Below are 27,823 nucleotides of genomic sequence, written 5' to 3'. Positions count from 1 at the left end.
ATGGAGCCACCTGTTTCTTTACAGTTCCCAAACCATTCTTGCAAGGACTTTCTTGTCCCTGAAGGCATTCATCACCCACCTGAGTTCTCTGCTACTGGAGCCAGTGAAGGTGGCAGGGGACTGGATGTGGGTAAAGCTGAGGCTGGCTGTTGGGATTTGGCCTGGGTGACTGGGGCAGCTACAGCTTTCCTGGGTGTGGTGGTAACTAGGCCCCTGGTGGTGGGGTTGGGGCTGCTCATCACTCTTTGGGGTCAGCTCTCTGCCCCCACTACCCATTGGTAATGTTATTCTCCCCCCACCAAAGATGATTGATTGATTTTTCTTCCAAGTTTTTATTTAAATTCAAGTTCGTTAACATATAGTGTACTACTGGTTGCAGGAGTAGAATTAAGTGATTCATTACTTACTTAAGACACCCAGTGCTTATCACAAGTGTCCTCCTTAATGCTCATTACCTATTTAGCCCATCTACCCATCCTTCTCCCCTCCAGCAACCCTCACTTTGTTCTCTGTACTTAAAAGTCTCTTATGGTTTACCTTCCTCTCTCTTTTTTAATCTTATTTTATTTTCCTTTTCCTTCTTCTATGTTCATGTGTTTTGTTTCTTAAATTTCACATATAAGTGAAATCATATGGTATTTTTCTTTCTCTGACTTATTTTGCTTAGCATAATACACTCTAGTTCCAACCACATTGTTGCAAATGGCAAGATTTTATTCATTTGGATGGCTGAGTAATATTGCACTGCATGTATACCATATCTTCTTTATCCATTTGTCAGTTGATGGATATTTGGGCTCTTTGCGTAATTTGGCTATTGCTGACAGTGCTGTTATAAACAGTGTGGTACAGAGGACCCTTTGAATCAGTATTTTTGTATCCTTTGGATAAATATCTAGTAGTGCAATTGCTGGGTTGTAGGGTAATTCTATTTTTAACTTTTAAAAAATGTTTATTTATTTTTGAGAGAGAGAGAGAGAGAGAGACAGACAGACAGACAGACAGCACTAGCAGGGAAGGGGCAGAGACAGAGAGGGAGACACAGAATCTGAAGCAGGGTCCAGACTCTCAGGTGTCAGCACAGAGCCCAACGTGGGGCTTGAACCCACGAACTATGAGATCACAACCTGAGTCTAAGTTGGACGCCTAACCAATTGAGCCACCCAAGTGCCTCTAGTTTTAACTTTTTGAGGAACACTTTTCCCAAATGTCTGTGCCAGTCTGCATTCTCACCAACAGCCTAAGAGGGTTCCCCTTTCTCTGAATCCTCGTCAACCTCTGTTGTTTTTTGAGGTGCTAATTTTAGCCATTCTGACAGGTGTGAGGTAATATCTCATTGTGGTTTTGATTTGTATTTCCCTGATGATGAGTGATGTTGAGCATCTTTTCATGGGTCTGTTAGCCGTCTGGATGTCTTTTTTTTGGGGGGGGGAAAGTGTCTATTTATGTCTTCTGCTCATTTCTTAACTGGATTATTTGTGTTTTGGGTGTTGAGTCTGATAGGTTCTTTATAGATTTTGGATACTAGCCCTTTATCAGAGATGTAATTTGCAAATATCTTCTTTCATCCTGTAGGCTGCCTGATTGTTTCCTTTGTTTGTTTCCTTTGCTGTATGTAAGTTTTTTTTTTAATCTTGATGAGGTACCAATATTTCACTTTTGCTTTTGTTTCCCTTGCCCCCATCAATCTGTCTAGTAAGAATTTGCTATGACCAAGGTCAAAGAGGTTGCCGCCTATTTTCTCCTCTAGGATTTTGATGGTTTCATGTCTCACACTTAGGTCTTTCATCAATTTTGAATTTATTTTTGTGTATGGTGTTAGAAAAGTGGTCCTGTTTCAGTCTTCTGCATGTCGCTGTCCAGTTTTCCCAACACCATTTGTTGAAGATACTCCCCCTTTTCCATTGGATATTCTCTCCTGCTTTGTTGGAGATTAGTTGGCCTATAGTTGTGGGTCCATTTCTGGGTTCTGTATTCTGTTCCCTTGATCTGTGTTATCTGTGTTTGTGCCGGTACCATACTGTCTTGATGATTATAGCTTTGTAATACATCTTAAAGTCCAGAATTGTGATGCCTCTTGCTTTGCTTTTTCTTTTTCAACATTATTTTGGCTGCTTGAGGCCTTTTGTGGTTCCATACAAATTTTAGAATTGTTTGTTCTAGCTTTATGAAAAATGCTGGTGTTATGTTAATAGGGACTGCACTGAATGTGTAGATTGCTTTGGGTAGTATTGACATTTTAACAATATTTATTCTTCCAGTCCATGAGCATAGAATGTTCTCCCATTTTTTTGTGTCTTCTTCAATTTCTTTCATAAGTGTTCTGTGACTTTCAGAGTACAGGTCTTTTACCTCTTGGTTAGATTTATTCCTAGGTATCTTATGATTTTTGGTGTAATTGTAAATGGGACTGATTCCTTGTTTTCTCTTTCTGTTACTTCATTATTGGTGTATAGAAATGCAGCTGATTTTTGTATGTTGATTTTGTATCCAGTGACTTTGATGTTTTCATGTATTAGTTCTAGCAACAGTTTTGGTGGCACCTTTCAGGTTCTACATTGAGTATCATGTTGTGTATGAAGGGTGAAAGTTTGACTTCTTCTTCCCATCTGCAATGTTATTCTTAATGTGATGGGAAGACACTGGGTGATTTAAAAAAATCAAACATTTTATTTGGAAATACTTGTAAATTCACATGCCATTGTGAGCAACAATGCCAACAGCTCTTGTGTATCCTATACTCAGTTTCCCCCCTTGTTTGTATCTTGCAGTATTGTAATGCAGTATCACATTAGCATACTGACATTCATATAATCCACTGATCTTATTCTAGTTACTTCAGTTTTATTTGTATGTGTGTATGCGTGCACTTGCGAGCATATTTGGCTTGTGCAGTTTTATTACCTATGTAGAGTCATGTACCCATCTCCATGGTCAAGCTACAGAACAGTTCCATAACCACAAGGAGACTTTGTATGGCCCTTTCATAGGCACATCCATGTCCCTGCCACCTCCATACCCAGTCCTAACTCCTGGAAACCACTCATCTGTTCTCCATTCTTATAATATTGTCTTTTAAAGAATGTTATATGTATGAAATTTATAGCATATAACCTTCTGGGATTTGCTTTTTTCTAAAATCAGTATGTGTCAGTATGCATGTATTGTTTGTTTCTTCCCATTGCTGAGAAATATTACATTGTAGGGGACATACTATAGTCTCTTTAATTATCACCCACTGAGCCATTTCTCATCTGGCTATTCTGAATAAAGTTGCTGCAAATACGTGTATATAGGTATATGTGTGAACCTAAGTTTTCATTTCTTTTGGACATATGCTGGGGCATATGGTAGTTGCGTGCTTAGTTTTTAAGGAAGCTGCCAACACATTTCCAGAGCTATTGGATCATTTTAAGTAGGGGATTATCTGCTTTATTATTATTTGTTTTTGTTAAGACTATTCTGGATGCTCTTTGGGACCTGGATTGTCAGGTTGCTAAATAGACACTGGCTCCTGAGGTGAGGAGGACAAGGGTGATGGCTTGTGATAGGAAGACACTAATGGAGATAAGGGGGAAGCGCAGGGACCATGTGTGACTTCTTTGAACCTTCTCTGGTTCTTTGCAGCCTCATCTGTAAAGGATGAAATGAAACATCCAATTCCTTGGATGTTGAGGGTTGCAAATTCAATTCACAGAGAGCTTGGGAATGTACAAGAAGTATAGAAATGAAGAGCTATAATCTTTGAGTTTGGTTTCTATTTTATTTTTTTATTTTTAAATTAAAAAATTTTTATTTTGTTTAAGTAATCTCTATACCCAATGTGGGGCTTGACCTTACAACTCTGAGATCAGTCACATACTGACTGAGCCAGCCAGATATCCCTGGTTTCTATTTTAATATGTGTAGATTCCTCATTCCTTTTTTTTTTAATATGCTTCCTGAATTGCTCAGGTTTTCCTTGTTTGTTTTCTGTCAAAATTAAAAATACCAAAACCAAATCTTTGCCTTCTATTAACAGATGCCTGCCTTTACAAAGCTCTCTGGACAAAGGATTTCTTTTATCCCCCTCTTACTGTGCTTCCGACTGCCTGAGATATTTGCTCTGCTGCAGAACCTTGTCCCACCACCCCGTTTTTTAATAAAGTACTTATGCCGATAAAGGGATTCTGGGTTTTATGGAGAATGAAACAATAACTCCAGCTGGTTGGAGATACTAATCTGGTTAGTCACACTGGGATGGAACGCAAGCAAATGGAAAACTGAACCTGGAACTTGGCATGCAGGCTGACAGCCTCAAGGGCACAATCACTTTGAACTTGTCCAATTTCTTCTCATCTCTGGGTGTCCAAGATGTAATCAGGAATGTGGGACACAGTGTGTGGAGTGCATACAATGTGCTACACTCTTAACATATTTCATCTTCTTTAATCCCCTGGCTAGTCCCACAGGGGATTCACTGTCTCTCCTTTTTACTGCATTGATAGAGCTCAGGGAGATTAAATAATTTGCTCAGCACTGCTTACAACACTAGTAGTTAGTAGAGTCAAGATCGAAATGAGTTCTTTGTGCTGCTTTTGTTCTTTCTCTTTCCATGCACAGGCTGGAAGTTGGGCGTGCGGTAGCAGGTCTGAGGCATTTGAACCTCTTTCCTACTTTGTCTCCTCATGTCAGTCAGGACTCTTCCAGCCTTGGTGACTGAAAGCTAACTCAGCTTCAGATAAGCAGGGAATCTATAGGTTGACAATGGAAAATATTAGCTTCAGGTATAGCTAGATCTAGGGGTTCAAACAGTATCATCACAGGGGAGTTCTCTGCATCCTTATTCTGCAGTTTTGTTTGGGTTTTATTTTCAGGCAGGCTGTCAACTCAGGATGGTTCCAAGACATTGCTGACTCACTTTTTCACTTTCCAAGTCAGTGGAGAAGGCCCCTTGTCCAACTGTTTTAGAAAAGTTCTGAGACTGACGTTGGATTGATGTAGGTCTGTGCCAATTCTGAAATAATTACCGAGGCCCCAAAATGGAACTAAATGGTTGGGGGAGAGCCATGACCTAGGCCCATGTCTAGATCTAGGAGATGTATAAAACCACATAAACACAAAGTGGGAGGACGTGGGTTCTTGAGAAAAATAACAGGTTGCTATTAATGCAAATGGAAGATGGACATTGGGAATGGAAGGATAATGAAAAGCCGCAATGATACTCAATATCATCTTACCAAAGCTTTTCCTCACTTTTTATCCCCTCTGCCCTGCTCTCTCTCCTTCTTCCCCTTCCTCCTGTTTTTCTTTCTATAATGTTTAATAAGTATGCTCATATAAAATATATTTCTAGATTCTCCTTTGGATATTACATGCTAGGTAATAAGGACTTATTATTATTCTCCTTTTATAGAGTAGGACATTTAGACCCAGAGGATGAAATGAACCTCTTTTCTCTGTAAGAATTTGTCTTTGAAGAAAAAACAGTCAGTGCTGGCAAGGTTCAGTGATATTTATATGTCTAAACAAGAGAGAGATAATCATTTGTACCCATGAGAAATCAAGCCTGGGACCTTGACCTCATTTGCACTGAGCTACTACCTCTTTGGAAATATAAGGCAGTGAGGGGTATGAGAGAATTAAAGCACATCCCAAATGTCTAATGTGTTACTAGACTGAGAAGGCCCAGGGGCAAATGTGGCTCATTCTATGACTACAATATGAGTTATATGTCATTAGGAGCCCTCGGAGAGGATTTATAAAGAAACACACTCTATGTAGTTAGAAGCAAACCCTCTTCTTTATTCATTCTCGGCTGTTTTTTAATGTTGAGGGAATTGATGTTTCGTCTAAAGAAGCTATAAATGTGTTTGAGGCATAGTAGAATGGAATCCGTGGTTCTTATGGAAGAATGATAAATTGCAGGCACCATTAGCCTGGCTCTCCTTGATCAAAAGGTGTGTCAAGTTGAGCTAAGGAAAATGAACCACCATTACCTAGTGTGATTATGAATTGGGGGTTTGACAGACTTTACTGAATCATCTCTGGCTTTAAGAGATGTCTCTGAAGCCTGTGCTATCAAGAAATGTCAAAAATTGAGTCGCATGAAAATACTAGGAATATTAACTAATTTTTCTCCACTTTCTTTTGTGGTTAATCTATTCAAAGGGAGGCAGTATACTCCTTGTGAATAATTATTCATTTAGGGCCTATTTTGTAAGTATTGTGTACCTTGTATCTGTCATATTCTTAGGTTAAAATGTACACATATGGTCTTTGTCCTCCAAAATCATATACTCTAGATTGAAGTGGGTAAAACAATAATACAGGAATATAGGCAGACATTAGATTAAATCTTGACCTCGTACCTGCAAATGTTACCTGAGGTTTCTGGTCTTGGTTTCCTTACAAATGGGTAAATATTACCCACTATAGATATAAAGCTAAAGAGACCATTTCTCTAGAGTGTCTGTCATGTGACAAAAATTACGGTATCAGATATCTTAGTACTTTTACTGTTCTCTACCACTCTGTCTTTACACCTTACCCTCCTCCTCCCTTCCAGCTGATTAAGAGCTGAAAGCAAAACTTACTTTATCAGGTGGGGGCAGCTAGTCTGCCCAGATTCTCCTATAGTCTCCCCAGGCTGGGCCTCGTTGCTGAGCGGAGGCTGTGGGATGGAGCAGAGCCATACCCATCTTAAAGGAAGTATTTTCTCTCAGAGGAAAAGAACCAGATCTAGGGAGTATTAATGCATATACTTTTTCAAGTCAGGAGAAATTTTTCCAGTCATCTAGTCTAGATGTACATCAGAATCACCTTGAGGACCTTGTAAAAATACATGCAAAAACTCTGATGCAGTAAATCTCAGTTGGGCTTTCTGTTTAAAAAATGTTCACCATGGTAGTACATTCATACAGTAGATTCAGGGCTAAAGAGAAACAAGCTATTAAGTTATGGAAAGACATGGAGGAAACTTAAGTGCATATTACCAACTGAAAGAAGCCAGTCTGAAAAGGCTATATACTATATGGTTCCTATTATATGACATTCCAGAAAAGGTAAAACAATGGAGACAGTAAAAAGATCAGTGGTTGACAGGGCTGGGGGTGGGAGGTGGGAAGGGAAGAAGGGCAGAGCACAGAGGATTTGTAGGCAGTGAAACTATTTTATATGATACTATAATGGTGAATACATGTCATTATACAGTGTCTAAACCCATAGAATGTGCAACACCAAGAGTGAACTCTGATATAGACTATGGACTTTGGTTGACAAGAATGTGTGATTATTGGTTCATCATTGGTAAGAAATGTACTACACAAATGTTGGATGTGGATGTGGGGGGAGGTTGCCTATGTGTGCCTGGAGGGGGAGATGGAAAACTGTATTTTCCCTCAATATTGCTGTGAACCTAAAACTAGTCTAAACATGAAAGTCTGTTAATTAAAAAAACTATTTATTTTTGAGAGAGAAAATGCGCATAAGCAGGTAAGGGACAGAGAGGGGGTCAGAGTATCAGAAACCAGCTTCCTGCTGACAGCAGAGAGCCTGATGAGGGGCTTGAACTCAGAAACCACAAGATCATGACCTGAGCTGAAGTCGGATGCTTAACCCGCTGAGCCACCCAGGTTCCCTGTTAATTAAAAAAGTTTGTTTAATTAATTATTTATTTAAGAGAGAAAGTGAGGGAGGGGCAGAGAGAGAGGGAGACAGAGAATCCCAAGCAGGCTCTGTGCTGTCAGTGCCCAGCTCCAGGTGGGTCTCAAACTCATGAACTGTGAGATTATGACCTGAGCCAAAATGAAGAGGCTTATGCTTAACTGACTGAGCTGCCTGGGTGCTCCTAAAGTCTGTTAATTAAAAAAAAAAAAAACGTTCTCTAGATGATTATGATGCAGAGCATATTTTAGACCAGCTGAACTGATCCCATGCAATCCTTTTCAGATGCAAATTTGAGAAACCGAAGAAGAGAGGAGAAGGAACTCTGGGTGAGTTAAGGGCAGAGGCAGCAATAGAACATAAGCCTCCCGGCTCTGTGTCTGTGCTCTTTCCCCCATTCCCCACCCTGTGTTGAAGGATCCTTGCAATGTCCTCCCAGTGGTGCCGTGTTCTGGGTAAACAAAGAATGTGGCGCAGCGTCACTGCTAACTCCCTTGGGAGCTAGGGAACAGGTGAGGCTGATTCCTCCCCCAGTAATCCTACCATTAATTGCTTCTGAAGCCAGATTAATGGGAAAAAAATTCTAAGGTTGGGGAGACTATTAAGGTGACCTGGCAAGACTAAAAATTTTCCCTCCATTTTCTGAAGTGCAGTTAGTGTATTATTTTACCTCATCAAAAATCATCAATTTCATAAACATATTCCACATGTTGCATCTTTTTTCTATTCCATTGAGTTGCTAGGATGATGAAGGTGATATCTCTTTTCAAAGCAGGGAGGGCCTCAGCAGTTCTTGGATATGGGCCATATATATGCTCAGGATACCTTCAGACATGATCTCACTGAATTACTATAACATTCTTTCCACTGTGAAAACTTTCCACTCTTTCCTTATATGGGAAGATTCCCAAGGGTCATTGAAATTAGTACCAGGGCCCCTGGGTGGCTTAGTCACTTAAGAGTCTGATGTTGGCTCAGGTTATGATCTTGCAGTCTATGAGTTTGAACCCCATGTCAGACTCTGTGCTGACAGCTCAGAGCCTGGAACCTCCTTTGGATTCAGTGTCTCCCCCTCTCTCTGCCTCCTCCCTTGCTCACACTCTGTCTCTCTCTGTTTCTCAAAAATAAACATTAAAAAAAAAAAGAGAAATTAGTACCGTTGCATTAGGTTGCAGATAGAGTAAGTAAGTAGCAAAACTCACTCTTGAACTCAGTTTTTCTGACGCCAAAGCCCATGGTCTTTTCTCTGAACCATGTTGCAAAAGAGGTTGCAAACATGGGAGGCCTTACTACAGGTCTTTGTTCTTGGACTCTTGGAGATACATCCTCCAGAAGAGGAGAAGTGACCTTGCCTCAGCCTAACTGAAAGGACGACACTGTGGTCCATGAGAAGTTCTTTATACCTCTCAAAATTCATAACAAGAACAAGAAGTTTGCCCAGAGTCCATTTGGTAATTTATTTCAGGATGTCTGGCACAGGCAGCTCATGGGATGCATATCAAGCAGGAAGTGAAGCCCTTGGACGGAATAAACAAACAGCTGAGGACAGAAGTGGTGGATCAGCTTCAGACAGGGCAGAGGTGACTTGGCATCAAACCAGTCAGTGCAGCGCCTTGCATTTCTGTTCATTTGGATGATTATTAAATGTATTGCTTTTTCATTTTGAGTTTTTTTTTTCCTTTTTGGCACAGAAGAGGGATATTTGTCTCATGATAGGATTTTAAAGCTGAGTGTCAGGTTTTGGGTCTGTAAATGCCACTCCAGTATTAACATCACAAAATACATTATATTTCAGTGTATGTAGGAGCAAAGCAAAGCATACCAGAGACTGAGAGTTGTGAATAAAGGACTTGGGAGCTATTTGCTCTCTAATATGATTCCTTAGTTCACTTTGTGCTTATGCTGGACCAGAAAGACATTGACACAAGGGGAGAAATAGCTGGTAATGGAGGGCTGACAGTTCACTGTGGAGAAATGATTAATATTGCAACACCAAAGTGCAATTCATAAATTAGGATTTGTAAAAAATGGAGTGCGGGCTCAGGAGGGCCAGTGTCTCAATTCCAGGTCTCCCATCCACCAGCTTTGTCACTAAAGGTACTTTTAGTTTCCCCAGATGTAAAAATTGCAGCATCACGAGGATTCAGTGGGATAGGGCATGTAAAGTATTTAGGTGCTGGGCACTCAGATCGATGGTGCTCAGAAAATTCTAGTTCCCTTTCTCCTCAGTTCCGTTGCTCAGGGCTGATTTGTGTGGCTAACAAGGAAGGTTAGGAGGATTTTGTTGTTTTTATCTTTACACTTTCTTTTAGAGCACTTAATTGGCAGAGAGATCCATGGGATGTACAATCCAGGGGAGGAGAGATGTCATGTGTAGTCAGGTGGAGTGAGCAAGAGCAGAGTTTAGTTTCTACTAAACGCTTTAGGTGTGTGTTGTGGGGGATGGGGGGTGGACACATAGGTACAGGGTTGAGATGGAGAGGGCAAAGTGAAGCAGGTAAGGATAGACTGCAGGATCCTTTATAGGCTCTGGTATAATTGTCTTGGATGGGAATCAAGAACCACTCTCAGGCTGAGAACAAAAAGACCTGTCCTTTCTAATACAGTTCGAGTTGTATTGTTTGCAGATATTTGACCATATCCCTAAAAGGGTACTTAAATGTCCCTGCCCCATGTTCACAGTTTCAGACTTGAACCCTCTCCATATATTCTTTGGTTTACTTAATCCCACAGTATTGATTTCTTTTCCCCCTTTCCCTTAAATAAGGCAACTACTTTCTCTTCTTTAGTTTGGCCATTGTTCCCCTTCCTGAATATGGCCTGATCCCTCCCCTTTGATCCCATCTACTTCTGCTGCCCTGCATAAACCCTCAAATGAAGGAGCCCTGTCTTCTGGAACCAACAAAGCCTTGGTTCACTTGACTGTGATCCCTTGCTGAAATTAGCTTAGCTCCCTGTAAAGGAGAATCTGAAAGACCTTGCCTTTACTAGCCAAAGAATCTTGATATGGTCATTGAACTTTACAATCAAAACATACTTTATGGGCCTCAGCTTGTTTCCAGCAGTAATATGTTTGAAAAGGCGTATTAAATTACAAATTTGTTTTCGTCTCTTAACCCAAGTGTCAATGCAGAAGAGAAACAACCTAATGTAGAGAAATAAAATAAAATAATTAAAAAGTTGTGGAATGTGAACCAATGAAGATAAAACCAAGCAGGCCCATTGGAGATAATGGTTATCTGTTTTCAGTAAACATGAAGTGAGAATAATTCATGACTTGTGATAACATTCAACTGAAGGGAAGTAAATTAGATGTAGACAAGGCGGGAGAGGCTTAGAGCACCTGCAGGGCCAGACCACAGAAAGGGAGAGTAAGGGGCAGGATCTTATCTTTATCAGGTAATTGAAACAATGCTTTATGTTAACGGTATGAGTTTAAAGTAGAAACTGGAGCCAGGAGGTACTGATGGGGGGGGGGAGGGGCACTGCAGAGATCACTAGAATCCACTTGGGTTGAGGAACTAAAGAATCACAGAAGGCCTGCTATGTGCCAAATGCTTTTATGTGTATTATCTCAGGTAACCCTTATGACAACCTTATAAAGTGTGATTAGCTGCCCTATTTCTTTTTTTAAGTTTATTCATTTATTTTGAGAGGGAGAGAGAAAGAAGCACATGTTCGAGAGGGGCAGAGAGAGTATTCCCGGCAGGTTCTGCACTGTCAAGGTAGAGCCTGACCCGAATCCTGTGAGATTATGACCTGAGCCGAAACCAAGTCGGACGCTTCACCTACTGAGCCACGCATATGCCCCAGCAGCCCTATTTCTAATGGGGAGAATGAGGCTCAGATATGTAAGCTGCCCAAGTCTTTGTAGCAAGAAAGTAGTAGAACGGAGATAAAAGCTGAGGCATGCCTGTCTTCAAAGCTTTGTTCTCTCTAAATATGTTCTCATAACTGCTGAGTAATATTGTACTGAGAGATCCAAAAGATTGTTACAAATTCAGGTTATGGCTGAGCCAGTACACTAAGTGTTTCTCTATTACTCATGAATTCTCTCTCTCTCTCTCTCTCTCTCTCTCTCTGACTCTCTTCTAGCCCCACATTGAGCTGCTAACTTTATACATCTATTTGGGTGTCCCACAAACAGGTCAGATTCAACATATCTAGAAATCACTAACACATCCTGCCTTCATGGTTATATTTTACCTTCTCTGCTTAGATCAGAAATTTGAGGTTTCCCTTGATCCCTCCATTTCTGTTAACACCATGTTCAGTGAATCTTACTGTTTCTATCTCCAAAATATTTCTATTTTTCTTTTGTCTTCACTCATTCTGTCCCAGTTTGGTTCAGGCTAACTTCCCCTCCTGCCAAGAATACTCTAGCACACTCTTCGCTGGCCTTTCTGTCTTGCATCCTCCTCTCCCCCAATCCACTTTCCATATTGTAGGCATAGAGATATTGATAAAATACAAATTTGTACAAACCATCCATGCTTCTTCTTTCCTTTAGCATAGAGTTCAATGTATTTTAATGAGTATTTTTAAGAAATATTTTTGCATGAGATATCATCTCTCCCCTACCTTCTACTCTACAAGTAAGTAAAAGGCAGTTGCCTCTTCTACAGTGTCATCATGTTTCATAATCACCCAGCTCTTTGAGCATGTGGTCTCTTCTATATGGTTCTACATGGAATACTGTTCTGCTTTTCTTTTTTCTTTTTTTCTAGACTACCTAGTTTTGCCATGTCTCCCAGAAGCCAGTGTAGATATCTCTTCCTCTACAGATGCCTTCTTAACTGTCTAAAGATTCAGTTAGGAATACCTCATATGGCTCTCATTATGTTTACCCGTCATAGCACTGTTTACATTGAATTTTAATGTCCTGCCCCCTAAATTATAAGCTTTTTTGTGTACAAAGACCATATCTTATTTACTGATGCTGATTCTGGTACTTGACACATAAAAGGTGCCTAACAAACATTTCTGATCAGGGGTTGTCACAGGTGGAAATGGGTGTGCAGGAGATTTCTCAGGGAGCCCTTATGGAATAGAGATTGGCAGAAGGAGGGATTGGACCTTGGCACAGCCTCATGGAAGCTTCAGCTATGCTATAGGGAGCTCTAAAGCTGGGATAATCCTTTTGCAGGGGGGTCTCTGGTTGCAGTCAGCGGCCTGGATTTTTATACACCTGTGTTGTTGAGTAATTGGGTGAAAGGGCTCTCTTCCACCAAGGCAATCAATCTTTAAGACTTATAGCCGAGGGCTACCTGCCAGTAGCATGACCAGCAACTGGGGGAAATACTCTTTCTTTTGTGAAGGGGGATTTGGGTGGCACATCTAGTGTCCACAATGGGTGTATTATTCAATAGGTGCACACTTGGACCCGCTAGCTCCAGGACTGACTTCAGTAAAGAGTGTTGTAGAAGCTACAAAAACATCCCCTTGGAGAGCTCATGTGAGTCATGTTTATGTGTTTACTGGTGAAAAAATAATGGAGGAAATGATCTCAACTCTTTTAAAACTGGCTTTCCTCCTCATACTCTCTGCAAGTTCTAGAGGGGATGTTCTTAATTAGACTTTCAGGCTCACAAGACCTGAATAGGTAGCACCAGGCACCAGTTTCATCAGGTGGATATTGGTCCAGAAGCATAGACAGCATCCAGTTGGGTGTCAGGCATTTCTTTTCAGAGGAAATAATCCTCATAACAATCCACTGTTTAACTCTTCCCAACACCTGTACCCTTTCTCTTCTCCAGCCTCCAGGAGAGTTCAGATGTAAGGGAACAAGACTCCTATTAGATGGAATAGCTGCCGTGACATAGAGGCCTCTCACCCCATAGGGACCAAGATCTCTCTTAATAGACTTATGCATAATTTTCAGACCTCTGCAAGGGATATGCCCAGTTATGAATCTGTATATTCAAGGAATCATAAAGTTATGGCTTCCCACCAGGTATTTATGCTTTATTCACACTGTTCTAGGCCAGATGAAATTTATCTGTAATGGGGCATTTTTACCCATGTTATAAAAAATGTTGCCTGGTCCTACCGATGAGATTCCACCTTTATCAGGTTTTCAGGAGAAAATAAGCAGGTTAACTTAAGACCAGTTTTGTCTTTATAGAAGGAGAAAAGGATTTGTTTACTCTCTTCCCTCCACAGCCCCATCTGATGTTCATCACACTACAGGATGTACTTATAACACCAGTTGGTAATCATCTCAGAGTAGATGATCTTCTAACAAGTTGTTTTCTACCTAGTTTATCTCTTATTTTCGTGACTCTGAATATGAAAGAGATTTGTTAATCTTTCTTATCCTGGGGGATAATACAGTGCCTCAAACATTATAGATTCTTGCTATGATCTGAATGTTTGTGTCTTTCCAAAATTCAATGGTGACATCCCAATACCTAATGAGATAGTATTATGAAGTAGGGTCCTGGGAGCTGATTAGGTCTTGAGAGTGGAGTCCTCTTCAATGAGATTAATGTTTTTATAGAAGAGACCCCCTCCAAGGGGCCCCTGGGTGGCTCAGTTGGTTAAGCATCTCACTCTTGACCTTGGTTTATTTAGGTCATGATCTCATAGTTTGTAAATTCGAGCCCCACATTAGGCTCTGCATTGACAGCACAGATCTTGGTTGGGATTCTGTCTCTCCCTTTCTCTTCTCCTCCTCTGCTCACTCTATTTCTCAATATAAATAAATAAACTTAAAAAAAGAAGAAGAAACCCCATAGTGGTCCCTCAGACCTCACAGCAACAAGGCACAAGGTATGAGCCAGAAAGAAGGCCCTTAACAAAATGTGGTCATACTGGCATCGTGACATTGGACTTCCCAGCTTTCAGGACTGTGAGAAATGAATGTTTCTTGTTTATAAACCACGCAGCCTATGGTATCTTGTTACAGCAGCCTGAAAGGACCAAGACAGTATTTAACAGAAAATTTTGTTTAGAAAAAAATTAAATTGAGAAAAATCAGAAGACATTCTCATAGTTCCACCTACAAAGCATAGCAGTTGTAAGTATTATGGTATATTTCCTTCCAGTCTTCCTCATACACTCAGGCTTAGCAATTGGCATGTACTAATACTCTACTGTGAATTTTTCATTCTTTTTATAGAGGGACATTTAAAAAGTAAGATTATAACATTACTAGAAAGTTGATTCTGCCTCAGCCCATCAACCTATACGTAAACACTCTGTTTGGAGAAGATTGGACGATGGGATGTTCAACATTTATTTTATGTATACCACCTGCCAGACCATGTGTTAGGCACATGAGGAGGGAAAGAAAAATAAAGCTTCGTTCATGCTCAAAGCACTTATGTGCCCTTCATGGGGAAGGAGGGTTCACATTCACATTTTATGTCCCAGGAGGTAACTGCCTAATGTTGGCTTAAGCTTATTCTGTTTAGTTGAGATGATGCTTTTAAAGCCCCAGAAAAGGAAGTTAGGTCCACTTAAGAAGTTTCACCAAGGAGCCAATTTCTCAAAAGTAAACAGACAAATAATCCCTGCAGATTAGCCAGTCTCTGTAAAATAATTTTAACACAATATCCAGCTGATCATTTGGGAGGCAAGCAAGTCAGCTGGTGGGGAGCGAATGTTAGCTACTTGGTTGTCATGGAAACTTTTCTTCCAGACCAGGAAAAAGGCAGTCATGGGGAAACATGGCATGTGGAAAAATAGCCCATTTCTCCATGATCTATTCTTTCTGTTGATCACAAGTCGACATCCTACTGGGGCTAGGAGTAGAGAGAAATGCAGGCATCCTAGTCATACAGAAGAGAGAAACATTCCCCTTTGTGCAGAGAAAGACCCGGGGGACATGATTTGAACAAGAAGTGCACAGATAAAAGTTGGAAAGCCAAGGTCATAAATTTATTTTATTTTTATTATTTTTTTCTTTTCTTTTTAAAAATGATTCCTTGCAAGTTGTTAAAAGGCTTAGTCTCAGTCACCCACAGATGCTGGGTGAGGAGGGCTGTTGGTATGAAACCTTGACTAGCCTTTGCAGTGCTGACTCAAGACAAATCACAGCATGTCTTGCCCAGAAATGAAGTCTGTGTGACCTATTTAGCCCCACTGGAAAAAGCCATAGTTAAGTCATGATGGTTAAGACTATTAGTTTTATGGTAAAGAGTCTTTCAAATGCACATAAGTACATTGATCTGAATTGATTAACTTATTGCTTATACATGCTTATGATTCTTGCCAGTCCCTCTCCACATCTGCCCCCAATTAATCTGAATTTATCATAATCTTAATAAAGTAGTTTAAAAAAGGGTAGAATTATACATTATACACATCCAGCTACATATCTATCTTCAGCATGCATTATAGCTATTCATTTACATTTCTAACTCTCTTCCAAATAGTGAGCTCTTCAATGCTTTGGATGGTGGCTGTTTATCTTTGCAAACTTACCATCAGCACAATGCTCAGTTCCTAAGTGTTTGATTCATTGAGCAACTTCTGTGTACTAGTGTCTGGGATATATTGGTAAATAATGCTTGCTCAATGAATAATTCAATGGATGGGTGGGTAGATGGATGGTATTTTCTTGGCTTTCTATGTTTTAGACAGCTAAAGAATTATTTTGCAAGAACAAAATCTACCACATAATTATTTTTCTGGTGGTGGCTTTTAGGCTGCAAAAAATAATTAAGTTTGAACTTCAATGAGGACAACTTGATAAGCCTTCTTCATGGGATGCTAAAGTCTACTCTGATTCCTATTTTTTTTTATCTGAAATCTCCACTTTATGGGTTAAGTAAGATCTACTTATCTACTCATTATATATTGAGTCTTCAATAGTTTTTCTAGCCTACATTTCTATTTGTATACAAAGTCTAGTTTACCCACTAAACAAAAAATTTATTTCTCTTGCTGATAGTCATGTGACAACAATTAAAAATATATTCAGTGTCAGAGATTGCTTTCTTAAATATATATAGTTTTAAATGTTTATATCTTTTTGATAGATTGAGGTGGAAAGTAGAGAGGGAGACAGAGGACTCGAAGTGGGCTATGTTCTGACAGCAGTGAGCCTGATGAGGGTTCAAAATCAGCAACCATGAGATTATGACCTGAGCTGAAGTCAGATGCTTAACTGACTTGAGCCACCCAAGCACCCTAGAGATTGCTTTCAGTGACTACAAGATTCTCCAGTTTTTTTTTTTTTAAATCACTCTCTTCCTGTATCCTGAACTTGCTCATAATTTTCTCAGGCTATCAGTCGTCTTTGCCTTTACATCATTTATCTATCTGTCTTTTCACACAACCTAAGCCATTTTGTCTTGACACCTCCTCATCCCTTTGTTTATTCATGATTCCTGCTCTACTAAATCCTAGCTCTTTTATGATTTATTCAGTTCTTTTCCAGGGTGAAAAACATTTCTTCATTAATTCTCCCCAGAATGCTTGGGGAGTAGATTCTGTGTACTGGGAACTGGGCATTGGAGACAGAGTTTAACATGATTTGAAGTGTCAGGATGCTCACAGTCAAATACAGAGATCCTCAATCTAGGTAAATGAACTTCTTGAAAGCATATGCAAAATACTGAATATGTGAACACCTATTTTTTTCCTGGGTAGAAGTTCCTGATATTTTGTAGAGTTTTCTAATGAATAATGTAGACAAGGAAATAAACAATGAAATTTTAGTGTGATAAGTGCTATTTATAATGGAGTTAAGAATAGTAAGCCCAGTGAAGGATGCTTTGGTAGGATCAGAGAAGGCACATTCTTAGAACTTTGCTGATTGAATTCTCCGGATTTTACCTGCAAGCTAATAGCAGCTGGAACCTCAGTGACTCTTAGCAATTCTTCTATTTTCCTGCTGACCCTTGGTCATATTCCTTTGTTCCTGCCATCTGCTCAAACCACTGTCTTTTTTTTTTTTCTTCTTCTTGCTTTACCTATTTTCTTGAAAGAGTTACTGCCAAGCCCAAGTAATTTCATTGAAAATTAAAAGGATCTGCTTTGCAGAATCTTAAATGTTCTTAAAACAGTAACTACTTGGAACTAACATTATCTGAAAGTCATGTTTGGTAAGGATATCTAATTCTAAAGGGGAAAAATCTCCCAAGTAAACAGGTACATTTCTGGGAAAAAAGAGGAAATGCTATTTATAGGAGAATGTTTTATATGTTTCAATTTTTTCTTTACTGAATTTCTACTTTCTTTTTTTAAAGTTTATTTATTTAGTTTGGGGGAGAGAGAGAGGGAAAGAGAGGGAGAGATCTAGTGGGAGAGGAGCAGAGAGAGAGAGGGGGACACAGTATCCCAAGTGGACTCCACGCTGACAACAATGCTGAGCCCAATGCAGAGCTCAAACTCAGGAACGGCGAAATCATGACCTGAGCTGAAGTTGGATACTTAACCAACTGAGCCACCCAGTCACCTTTTTACTTATCTTTAAGGAGTCTATAAGCTGCTGAAAAAGGCTCTTTGTTGGTTAGGGAGGGGAGTTTTGGTATCTGGAAGCTAACAACGATCTCACCTTATTTATTCTCAACACTTCTTAAAAGATGCCTAGATTACGAGCCTTGTCTAAAGCCCTACAGCTAAACGGTTGTAAACAAAGCTTGGAACCTGGGTCTGTATGGCGCTGCCTCTGTTCCCCACATCAAGTTGCCTTCTATTCCCTCTCATCCCAGCTTTATTGAGGTATAATTGACAATTAAAAATTGTATATATTTATGAGGAACAACTTGGTAATTTGTATATGTATACATTGTGAAGTAATAACCACAATCAAGCTAATTAACATATTCATCATTTCACAGTTTCCATCTTTTTTGTGTGTATGTGATGAGAACACTGTAGATTCACCCTTTTATCACATTTCAAGTAAACAGTACGGTATTGTTCATTAAAGTCACCATGCTGTACATTAGATCCCAAGAATTTCTTCATTTTATAACTGAAAGTTTGTACTCTTTGACCAACATCTCCCCATTTTTCCTTCACACCAGCCCCTGGTAACCATCATTCTGCTCTCTTCTTCTATAAATTTGACTTTTTGAAATTCTCTGTATAAGGGAGATTATGCAGTATTTTCATTTTGAGTCTGGCTTATTTCACTTAGCGTAGTGCCTCTCCATGTACAACATCCATGTTGTCACAAATGGCAGATTTCCTTCATTTTAAAAGCTGAATGATATTCCATTGTATGAACATACTACATTCTCTTTATCCTTCCAACCAATGATGGACATTTAGGTTGTTTCCATATGTTGGTTATTGTGAATAATGCTGTATGAACTTGGGGTTTCAGTATCCTGATTTCAGTGCCTTTGGATAAATACTCAGAAATGGGATGCTGGATCATATTGTGATAGTATGTTTTAAGTTTTTGAAGAACTTCTATACCATATGCATTTAAGGAGCAGTCACTTCTTCTTGACCTAAAGGGGCCTCACTAGAGAAAGACCTTCTCCTGTGGGTGGGTGCAAGGCCATCAGCTGGGTGGAGTGCCTTATCTCTGGCTCTGGGGGAGTGGTTCTATCACTGAAGTCAGTGTTGGCAAAGACTGCTGGGTTCCTAGGTGACCAAAGCTGCGGGAGTCCAGGACTGTGGTGAGGGCTGCTTGTGTGCTTAGTGGTGAAGCCTTTTGGGGGGTCTTGCATTCTTTATCCCCCATGGTGGGGAAGAGATCTGGTGGTCTAGGAGATGGGATAACACACAGGTAAAATGCTCCCTATGGTTTTTCACCTGTTCATTCTCTAGTTGTTACAGTCTCTTCATTTACTTGAGTTCTCCCATAGCTATTTTTAATTGGTATGTAGTTGTTTAATCATTGTTTTTGTCAGGGGACAAGCATTGAGACCTCCTAGAATGCCATCTTGCTGACGTTGCTTTTCAAGCTGACTTCTAAGACAACAGAGAAGTTACCCCTCCCCCAAATCAAAGCCAAAGTCAAAGGTTTATTTGCACAGGTTGTTAATTTAAGAATGTGATCCCAAGGAGCAGGTGTGAAGGACTGAGGTGGCAGAACAGGGCAAGATGGACTGTCAATACAAGGAAGTGTAACCAGTTTTACCAGGGATACAGGACAACTGGTTCTTTGGGACCTTTTGAACATCTTAATGAGTATCTCAAAAGGTGCATCCCAGGTTGCTCCTGCTTAAGTGTTGAGCAGAGTATCAGAGATACCCAGAGAAGGGTGAGAAGTGTGCTGTCAGGTTGCATCTGCACAAATCTATTTATAATGTTAGTGGTTGGAAAAAAAAAAGATGGGGGTGATAGGATTTGAAGCAGTGTATAAAAGATGGTTAATATGGAGGGGACGGGATTAAAGAATACACTTATCATGATGAAAAAAATAAAATGATAAAAAAAAGGAAACGGATGTTTAGTATGGAAGCAAAATGGATAATGATAACAGTGACAAACTTCTCTACATTATAGAAGTGAGTAGAATTAGAATTCAGGGAGCCCTTTTGTGTGGGTCGAAGTGGGTCATCTTTATGAATGCACTGAGTCCCTGGGCACTGTTGCGGTGTGTAGGAGTCAGCGAGTCTCTTGTCTCTAGAAGTTCATAGAGTCTCTGCAGGCACAGGGCTACATACTGGATGATATATCCTCAGGAAGCTCTGCATTTCAGAAAGCAGCGAGACTGTGTGGCCTGGGTGACATCTGATTCTTTGGAGGGCCATTGTGAAATCTTAGTCATTGGGGTTATTGCTTTTCCCCTATCAATATCCTTTATTTTTTTTTCCTCCTCAAATGGAATCTAATTGGCAAATTAGAAATATTTTGCAGAACTCTAATATGTTGAACTTAAAGTGAAGTAACCCTGCTTGAAGCAGGTAGTTTCTTAGATATTTGAATTCTGGAGAATGGAGAGGAGAGGGTATGGGGACCCTCCTCTTATCTCTTTTGGATGCCCCTGAGGTATTTTCAAATTCCACTAAGTCAGTTGACCAGTTAGAGAATTCTTGCCTTGGGGCATGAGTTCAGGACTCTGATAATTGATCTTTTACAATATTTAAAGACAATTCCAAAATATCAGCTCCATGAAAGCAATGACATTGTTATATTCACTTCTGTATTCCCAGAACTTCTTTTTAAAAAATTAATTAATTAATTTTTAGAGAGAGAGAGTGAATAAGTGCAGAGGAGAGGCAGAGAGAGAATCCCAAGCAGGCTCCGAGCTGTCAGTGCAGGGCCCAGTGTGGGGCTCCATCCCACAAACCATGAGATCATGACCTGAGCCCAAATCAAGAGTCAGATGCTTTAACCAGATGAGCTGCCCAGTTGCCCCTGTATTTCTCGAACTTTTAAGAGTGCCTGACACATATTAGGTCTCAGTGTTTGTTGAATGAATGAAGGTGCTGTGTTGCTATTTGTTTTTTAGTAAGTTGAAAAAGCTAGTTTTGATTTGTCATTACTCTTTGTCTTAGTCCCTTTGTCACTATCCTCATTTGTAAAATGGATAATCATTATTAGAAGACCAGTCTATTAGCCTCAAATGAAGCAGTGTTAACTGATTTTGGAGAATCAAACCCGTAAAATCAGCCTATGGAGGAATATCCTTTAACTGAGAATTTATTAACACAAACATCAAAATGACTGGGGATGAATTAGATCCATGAAACATGGAGTTTGAAAAATTATTTATCGTGGGGGAGATAAGTTTGTGAGATTCTATGGAAAAAATTAGATGTATTTAGTACAGACACAGTGCTGGATGTTTTTTGACTCCTATATAAAGAAACATAAGTGAAGTAGTAATAGTCTGTATTAAAACCATGGTAAGGGACTGAAAGTTCTAGAAAGGGTATCTATTAGAAAACTTTGGTCTTATAACACTAAAAGTACTCCTGTAACCATCCAAAACAAGTATTTTTCTTGCTTATGAAATGAACACTTTCACATGTTGCCATATAGATAACATGTTCTGTTGATGATGTTAGCAACAATATAGTTAAATATATTTACAGTGTTTGAATTCCCACCAAACTTACGGATTTCAGAGAGAATGATTTATCTAGGGAGGATGGTAAATGGCAATTCCTGGCAGCATTGCTAGTGATGGTGGATTTCCTGTAACAAAACTTGGAATTTGTTTTTCATATCCAAAGAAGAAAATTATCTTTGTATATTACAAAGGCAATTAAGATCAGTTTGTAATTGGAAATCCTTGCCACGGAACCACCTTATATTGTACTAATTCTGGGGGGAAAATTGTTTCTACAGTGGTATGTTTAACATTGGAATGGCTCATGCAGGATCTATCAACATTATATCATAATCCTGATAAGGTCTCCTGTGAGATCAAACTTATTCTCTCATTTTACATTATACTTATGCCATTTTTTAAAAATACAATTTATTTTTCAATTATAAAATAATACTTGCTTATTATAGACAAGTAAGGGAAAAGCATAATCCTAAACGCCTAGGGACAATCACTCCTTTCATATTTCTAAACTTTAATTTGTTCTGATTATACAAGTTAAACATGTTTAGAGAAGAAATTTAGAAAATTTAGACATGCAAAAAATAAGGAAATGAAATCACTCACAATTTCACCACTAAGGGATACCTAGTTTTAACCTGTTGGCCTCAGTTCTTATCTAGATTATGTATTTGTATACAGATCTTTAAGATATGCCTTTTGTTTTTACCTAAGGGAACAATGTATATTGTTAAATATTTTTTGTCATTTAATACTCATTTTCATATTTTAGGCCTATAAAATTATTTTATAACACTACTTTCATGGAGTCTATAGAAATTATCATATGACAATTTATTTTACCAACCTTTATTTTATTTTATTTTTTAAAATGTTTATTTTGAGAAAGAGAGAGGGGGGGGATTGAGAGGAAGGGGCAGAGAGAGAGAAGAGAGAATCCCATGCAGGCTTTGTGCTGTCAGAGTCCAACACAGGGCTTGATCTCAAGAACCCTGATATCATGACTTGAACCAAATTCAAGAATTAGATGCTTAACTAACTGAACCACCTGGGTACTGCACCAATCTTTTATTACTGGAATTTTATATACAAACTTCTAAAACATTTCTTCACTAAATCTTTACACCTAATCTTAGGTATAATTTTTGGATAACTTACAACAAGTAAAATTTCTGTGCAGGAAAATGGAACAATTTTCATTGCACCTGAGAGTATATGAATTGTCATGTATACTGTTTGGGCATTATATATAATTACACAAATATTTGTATTGTCCTAATCAAAGAGGAGAACCTCACCGTGTTAACACCATTTGGTTAGAAGGAACAGATATTCATTTTCATTACTTGGTGTAATTAGGATATTGTGAGGAAGATTATGTTAACTGGACCTCAAAGGATAATAGAAATGCCAAGCCCCAAGAAGCCTGATACCAGTTGGATAGAGGATGGTTATTCAAGTTGAAGTAAAACTCTAGCTCTCACTTCTTCTCATCTTCTTACCTTAGTAAGAGTTAATTTTTAAAAAAATTTTATTCTTAAAATTAAAAAACTCAGCTTTTATAGGTAGTACTTCTGAGAGGAATTCAAACTATATGATAGCAGAAAAACAAATAACTCAGCTAAAAAAAAAAAAAAGGACTAATGACCTGAATAGACATTTCTCAAAAGAAGACATACAAATGGCCAACAGATATATGAAAAGGTGCTCAACATTACCCATCATCAGGGAAATTCAAATCAAAATCACAGTGTAGTACCATCTAACACTTGTTAGGATAGCTTTCACCAAAAAGAGAAAAGAAAATGACTGTTGGTAAGGTGGGGACAAAAGGGAAGCCTTGTGTGCTGTTGGCGGAATGTTTGGTGGTAACAAGTATCATGGAAACAGTGTGGCTGTTCCTCAAAAAATAAAAATAGAACTACTATATGATTCAGTAATCCCACTTCTGGATATCTATCTTGAATAGATATCTGCATCCTCATGTTCATTGCAGCATTATTTATAGTAGCCAAAATATGAAAACAACCTAAGTGTCCATCAAGAGATGAACGGATAAAGAAAATGTGTTATATATACACAATGGAATATTATTCAGCCATAATAATGACAGGAAGAAATTCTGTCATTTGTGAGAACTTGGATGGTCCTGGAGGCCATTATGATAAGTGAAATTAGCCAGACTACATGATCTCACTTATATATGTGGAATTTAAAAAAGTCAAACTTACAGAAGCAGAAAGTTGAATGATGGTTACCAGGAAATGGGGCAGGTTCAGGAAGTAGGGAAATGGGTACAAACTTCCAGTTATAAGATGAGTAAGTGTAGAGGTCTAATGTATAGCATGGTGATGACAGTATTTCTGTATTGTGTACTGTATTGCATGTTTACATTTGAAGGTTTATGCAAGCCTATGTTGAGCAAGTCTATCAGCACCGTTTTTTCCAACAACATTTGCTCAGTTTGTGTCTCTGTGTCATATTTTGGTAATTCTAGCAATGTTTCGAGCTTTTTCATTATGATTACTACATTTGCTTTGGTGCTGTGTGATCAGTAGTCTCTAATATTATTGTTCTAATTGTATTGGGGCACCATGAACTATACCCATGGTAAGATGGCAAACTTAATCAATAATAGTTTTGTGTGTGTTCTGACAACTCCACCAGACAGCTGTTCCCTGTCTTTCCCTTGCCTGGGGCCTCCCTATTCCCTGACACAACAATGTTGAAATTAAGCCAATTCATAACCCTACAGTGGCCTCAAAGTGTTCAAGTGGAAGAAGAGCCACATGTATCTCACTTTGAATCAAGAGCTAGAAATTATTACGCTTAGTGAGGAAGGCATGTTGGAAGCTGAAATAGGTCAAAAGGTAGTCCTCTTGTGCCAAACAGCCATGGTGTGAATGCAAAGGAGAAGTTCCTGGAGGAAATTAAAAGTGCTACTTCAGCAAGCACACAAATGATAAGAAAGTGAAATAGCCTTGCTGCTGATATGAAGGAAGTTTGAGTGGTCTGGATAGAAGATTAAATCAGCCACAATATTCTCTAAAACCAAAGGCATATCCAGAGCAAGACCCTAACTCTATTTAATTTTATGAAGGTCGAGACTTCTTTTTCTTCTGCAGAAAGCTGCAGAAGAAAAGTTTGAAACCAGCAGAGGTTGATTCTTGAGATTTAAGAAAAATGTAATAGTGTAAAGTGAAGCAGCAAGTACTGCTGTAGAAGCTGCAGCACGTTATCCAGAAGATCTAGCCAAGATAATCACTGAAGGCAGTTACACTAAGCAACAGATTTTCAACGTAGATGAAACAGCCTTCCATTAGAAGATGTTATCTAGGACTTTTCACAGCTAGAGAGGAGAAGTCAAAGCCTGGCTTCAAAACTTCAAGGGACAAGCTGAGTCTCTGAGGGGCTAATGCAGCTGATGACTTTAAATTGAAGCCAATGCTCATTTACTATTTCAAAACTTCTAGAACCTTTAAGAATGGTGCTAAATTGACTCTGCCTGTGCTCTATAAATGGAACAAAGCCCAGATGACAGCACATCTGTTTATAATGTGGTTTGCTGAATATTTTAAACCCACTCTTGATACCTGCTCAGAAAAAAAAAAGATACCTTTAAAAATATTACTGATTATTGACAATGCCCCTGGTCACCCGAAAGCTCCGATGGAGATATAAAATGAAATTAATGTTGTTTTTATCCCTACTAATACAACTTTCATTCTATAGCCTGTGGATCATGTATTATTTAAGAAACACATTTCATGAGACTATAGCTGTCATAGGTAGTGATTCCTTTGATGGATCTGGGCAAAGTAAGTTGAAAACTTCCTGGAAAGGAGTCATCATTCTAGATGCCATGAAGAACATTTGTGGCTTATGGGAAGAGGTCAAAATAGCAACAGGAACAGGAGTTTGGAAGAAGTTGATTCCAACTGCCATGGGTGACTTTAAGGGATTCAGTGGAGGAAGTATCTGCAGATATGGTGGACATATCAAGATAACAAGAATCAGAAGTGGGGCCTGGAGATGGGGCTGAATTCCTGCAATCTCTTGATAAAACCTGAACAGATAAGGAGTTGCTTCTTTTTTTCTTTTTCTTTTTTTTAATAATAGTTTATTGTCAAATTGGTTTCCATATAACACCCAGTGCTTCTCCCCCCCCCCCCACCATGACCATCATCCCCTTCCCTCCTTCCCCCTCCCCCTCAGTCCACAGTTCATTTTCAGTATTTAATAGTCTCTCATGGTTTGTGTCCCTCACTCTCCCCAACTCTCTTTCCTCCTTCCCCTCCCTATGGTCCTCTGTTAGGTTTGTCCTGTTAGACCTATGAGTGAAAACATATGGTATCTGTCTTCTCTGCCTGACTTATTTCACTTAGTGTGACACCCTCGAGGTCCATCCACTTTGCCACAAATGGCCATATTTCATTCTTCCTCATTGCCATGTAGTACTCCATTGTACATATACCACATCTTCTTGATCCATTCATCAGGTGATGGACATTTAGGCTCTGTCCATGATTTGGCTATTGTTGACAGTGCTGCTGTGAACATTGGGGGTACATGTGCCCCTATGCATCAGCACTTCTGTATCCCTTGGGTAAATCCCTAGCAGTTCTATTGCTGAGTCATAGGGGAGTTCTATCGATAGTTTTTTGAGGAACCTCCACACTGTTTTCCAGAGTGGCTGTACCAGTTTACATTCCCACCAACAGTGTAGGAGGGTGCCCGTCTCTCCACACCCTCACCAGCATCTATAGTCTCTTGATTTATTCATTTTAACCACTCTGATTGGTGTGAGGTGGTATCTCAGTGTGGTTTTGATTTGTATTCCCCTGATAATGAGTGACGCTGAGCATCGTTTCACGTGTCTGTTGGCCATCTGGATGTCCTCTTTGGAGAAGTGTCTGTTCAGGTCTTCTGCTCGTTTCTTCACTGGATTATTCATTTTTCGGATATGGAGTTTAGTGAGCTCCTTGTATATTTTTGATACTAGCCCTTTATCTGATATGCCATTTGCCACTATCTTTTCCCATTCTGTTGGTTGCCTGTTATTTTTTTTTTATTGTTTCCTTTGCATTGCAGAAGCTTTTTATCTTGATGAGGTCCCACTAGTTCATTTTTGTTCTTGATTTCCTTGCCTCTGGGGATGTGTCGAGGAGGAAATTGCTGCGATTGAGGTCTAGGACGCTATTTCCTGCTTTTTTCTCTAGGGTTTTTATGGTTTCCTGTCTCACATTCAGATCCTTTATCCATTTTGAGTTTATTTTTGTGAATGGTGTAAGAAAGTGGTCAGGAGTTGCTTCTTATGGATGAGCAAACAATATGGTTTCTCAAGAAGGAATCTGTAATTATTTTCCATCATTTACAATACAGTAGTTACAATGACACTCCAAACAGAAAAGCAAAGTAAAAAATCAAAACACCAACTTCTATTTCATGTCATTAGACTTATACAGAAATTAGAAGGTTAAGTACCAACTAGTTAATCATCTAATTTCACAGCTATCTGAAGTGGCAATCGTTATATAGCAGCTTATCTACGATACATTCAAGGTACATGATACAATTTATTACTTGCCCATAAGCTAAAACACAGCCTGCTTAATACCTTTCCTTCAATTCCACCTCTATACTACAGTATACTTGAGGTCCATGCAAAAAAGTAGCTACCTTTTATATAAGAAATGGATGATTATGTTATAAAAATAAATTGTGTTATATTAAAACAAACAACCCCCCCCCCCCAAAAAAAAGGAATCTTCTCCTGGTGAAGATATTGTGATGATTGTTGGAATGGCAACAAAGGATTTAGAATATTTTATAAACTTAGTTGATAAAGCAGCACCAGGGTTTGAGAAGATTGACTCCCAACTTTGAAACAGGTTCCACTGTGGGTAAAATGTAATCAAACAGAATCGCATGCTACAGAGCAATCATAGAAGAAAGGAGAGTCAATTGATGTAGCAAACTCCACAGTTGTCTTTAAGAAATTGCTTAGGTATATACACAGTTTTTTGTTTTTAAGACATAATGCTTTGTACACTTAATAGACTACAGTATAGTGTAAACAACTTTTATATGCACTAAGAGACCAAAAAATTGCTTTGATTCACTTTATTGTGTTACTCATTTAATTGTGGTGGTTTGGAACCAAACCCAAAATATCTGCGAGGTATTCCTGTAGGTAGTAGATACTGTGAATTGACTGAAAATGTTTATTTTTCCTCAGCAATACTCAGCTAG

At 39.1% G+C, this 27,823-nt stretch overlaps 1 pseudogene; it reads left to right on the top strand.

The window, feature by feature from the left end:
- On the top strand, positions 1–27,539 carry LOC115279721 (annotated as a pseudogene).
- The last annotated feature ends 284 nt before the right edge of the window (positions 27,540–27,823 follow it).

This window comes from Suricata suricatta, chromosome 16 (assembly GCF_006229205.1).
Source record: "Suricata suricatta isolate VVHF042 chromosome 16, meerkat_22Aug2017_6uvM2_HiC, whole genome shotgun sequence".
NCBI classification, from domain to species: domain Eukaryota; kingdom Metazoa; phylum Chordata; class Mammalia; order Carnivora; family Herpestidae; genus Suricata; species Suricata suricatta.
Note: the sequence above shows the minus strand (reverse complement) of the source record. Positions and strands in the feature narration are given on the sequence as shown.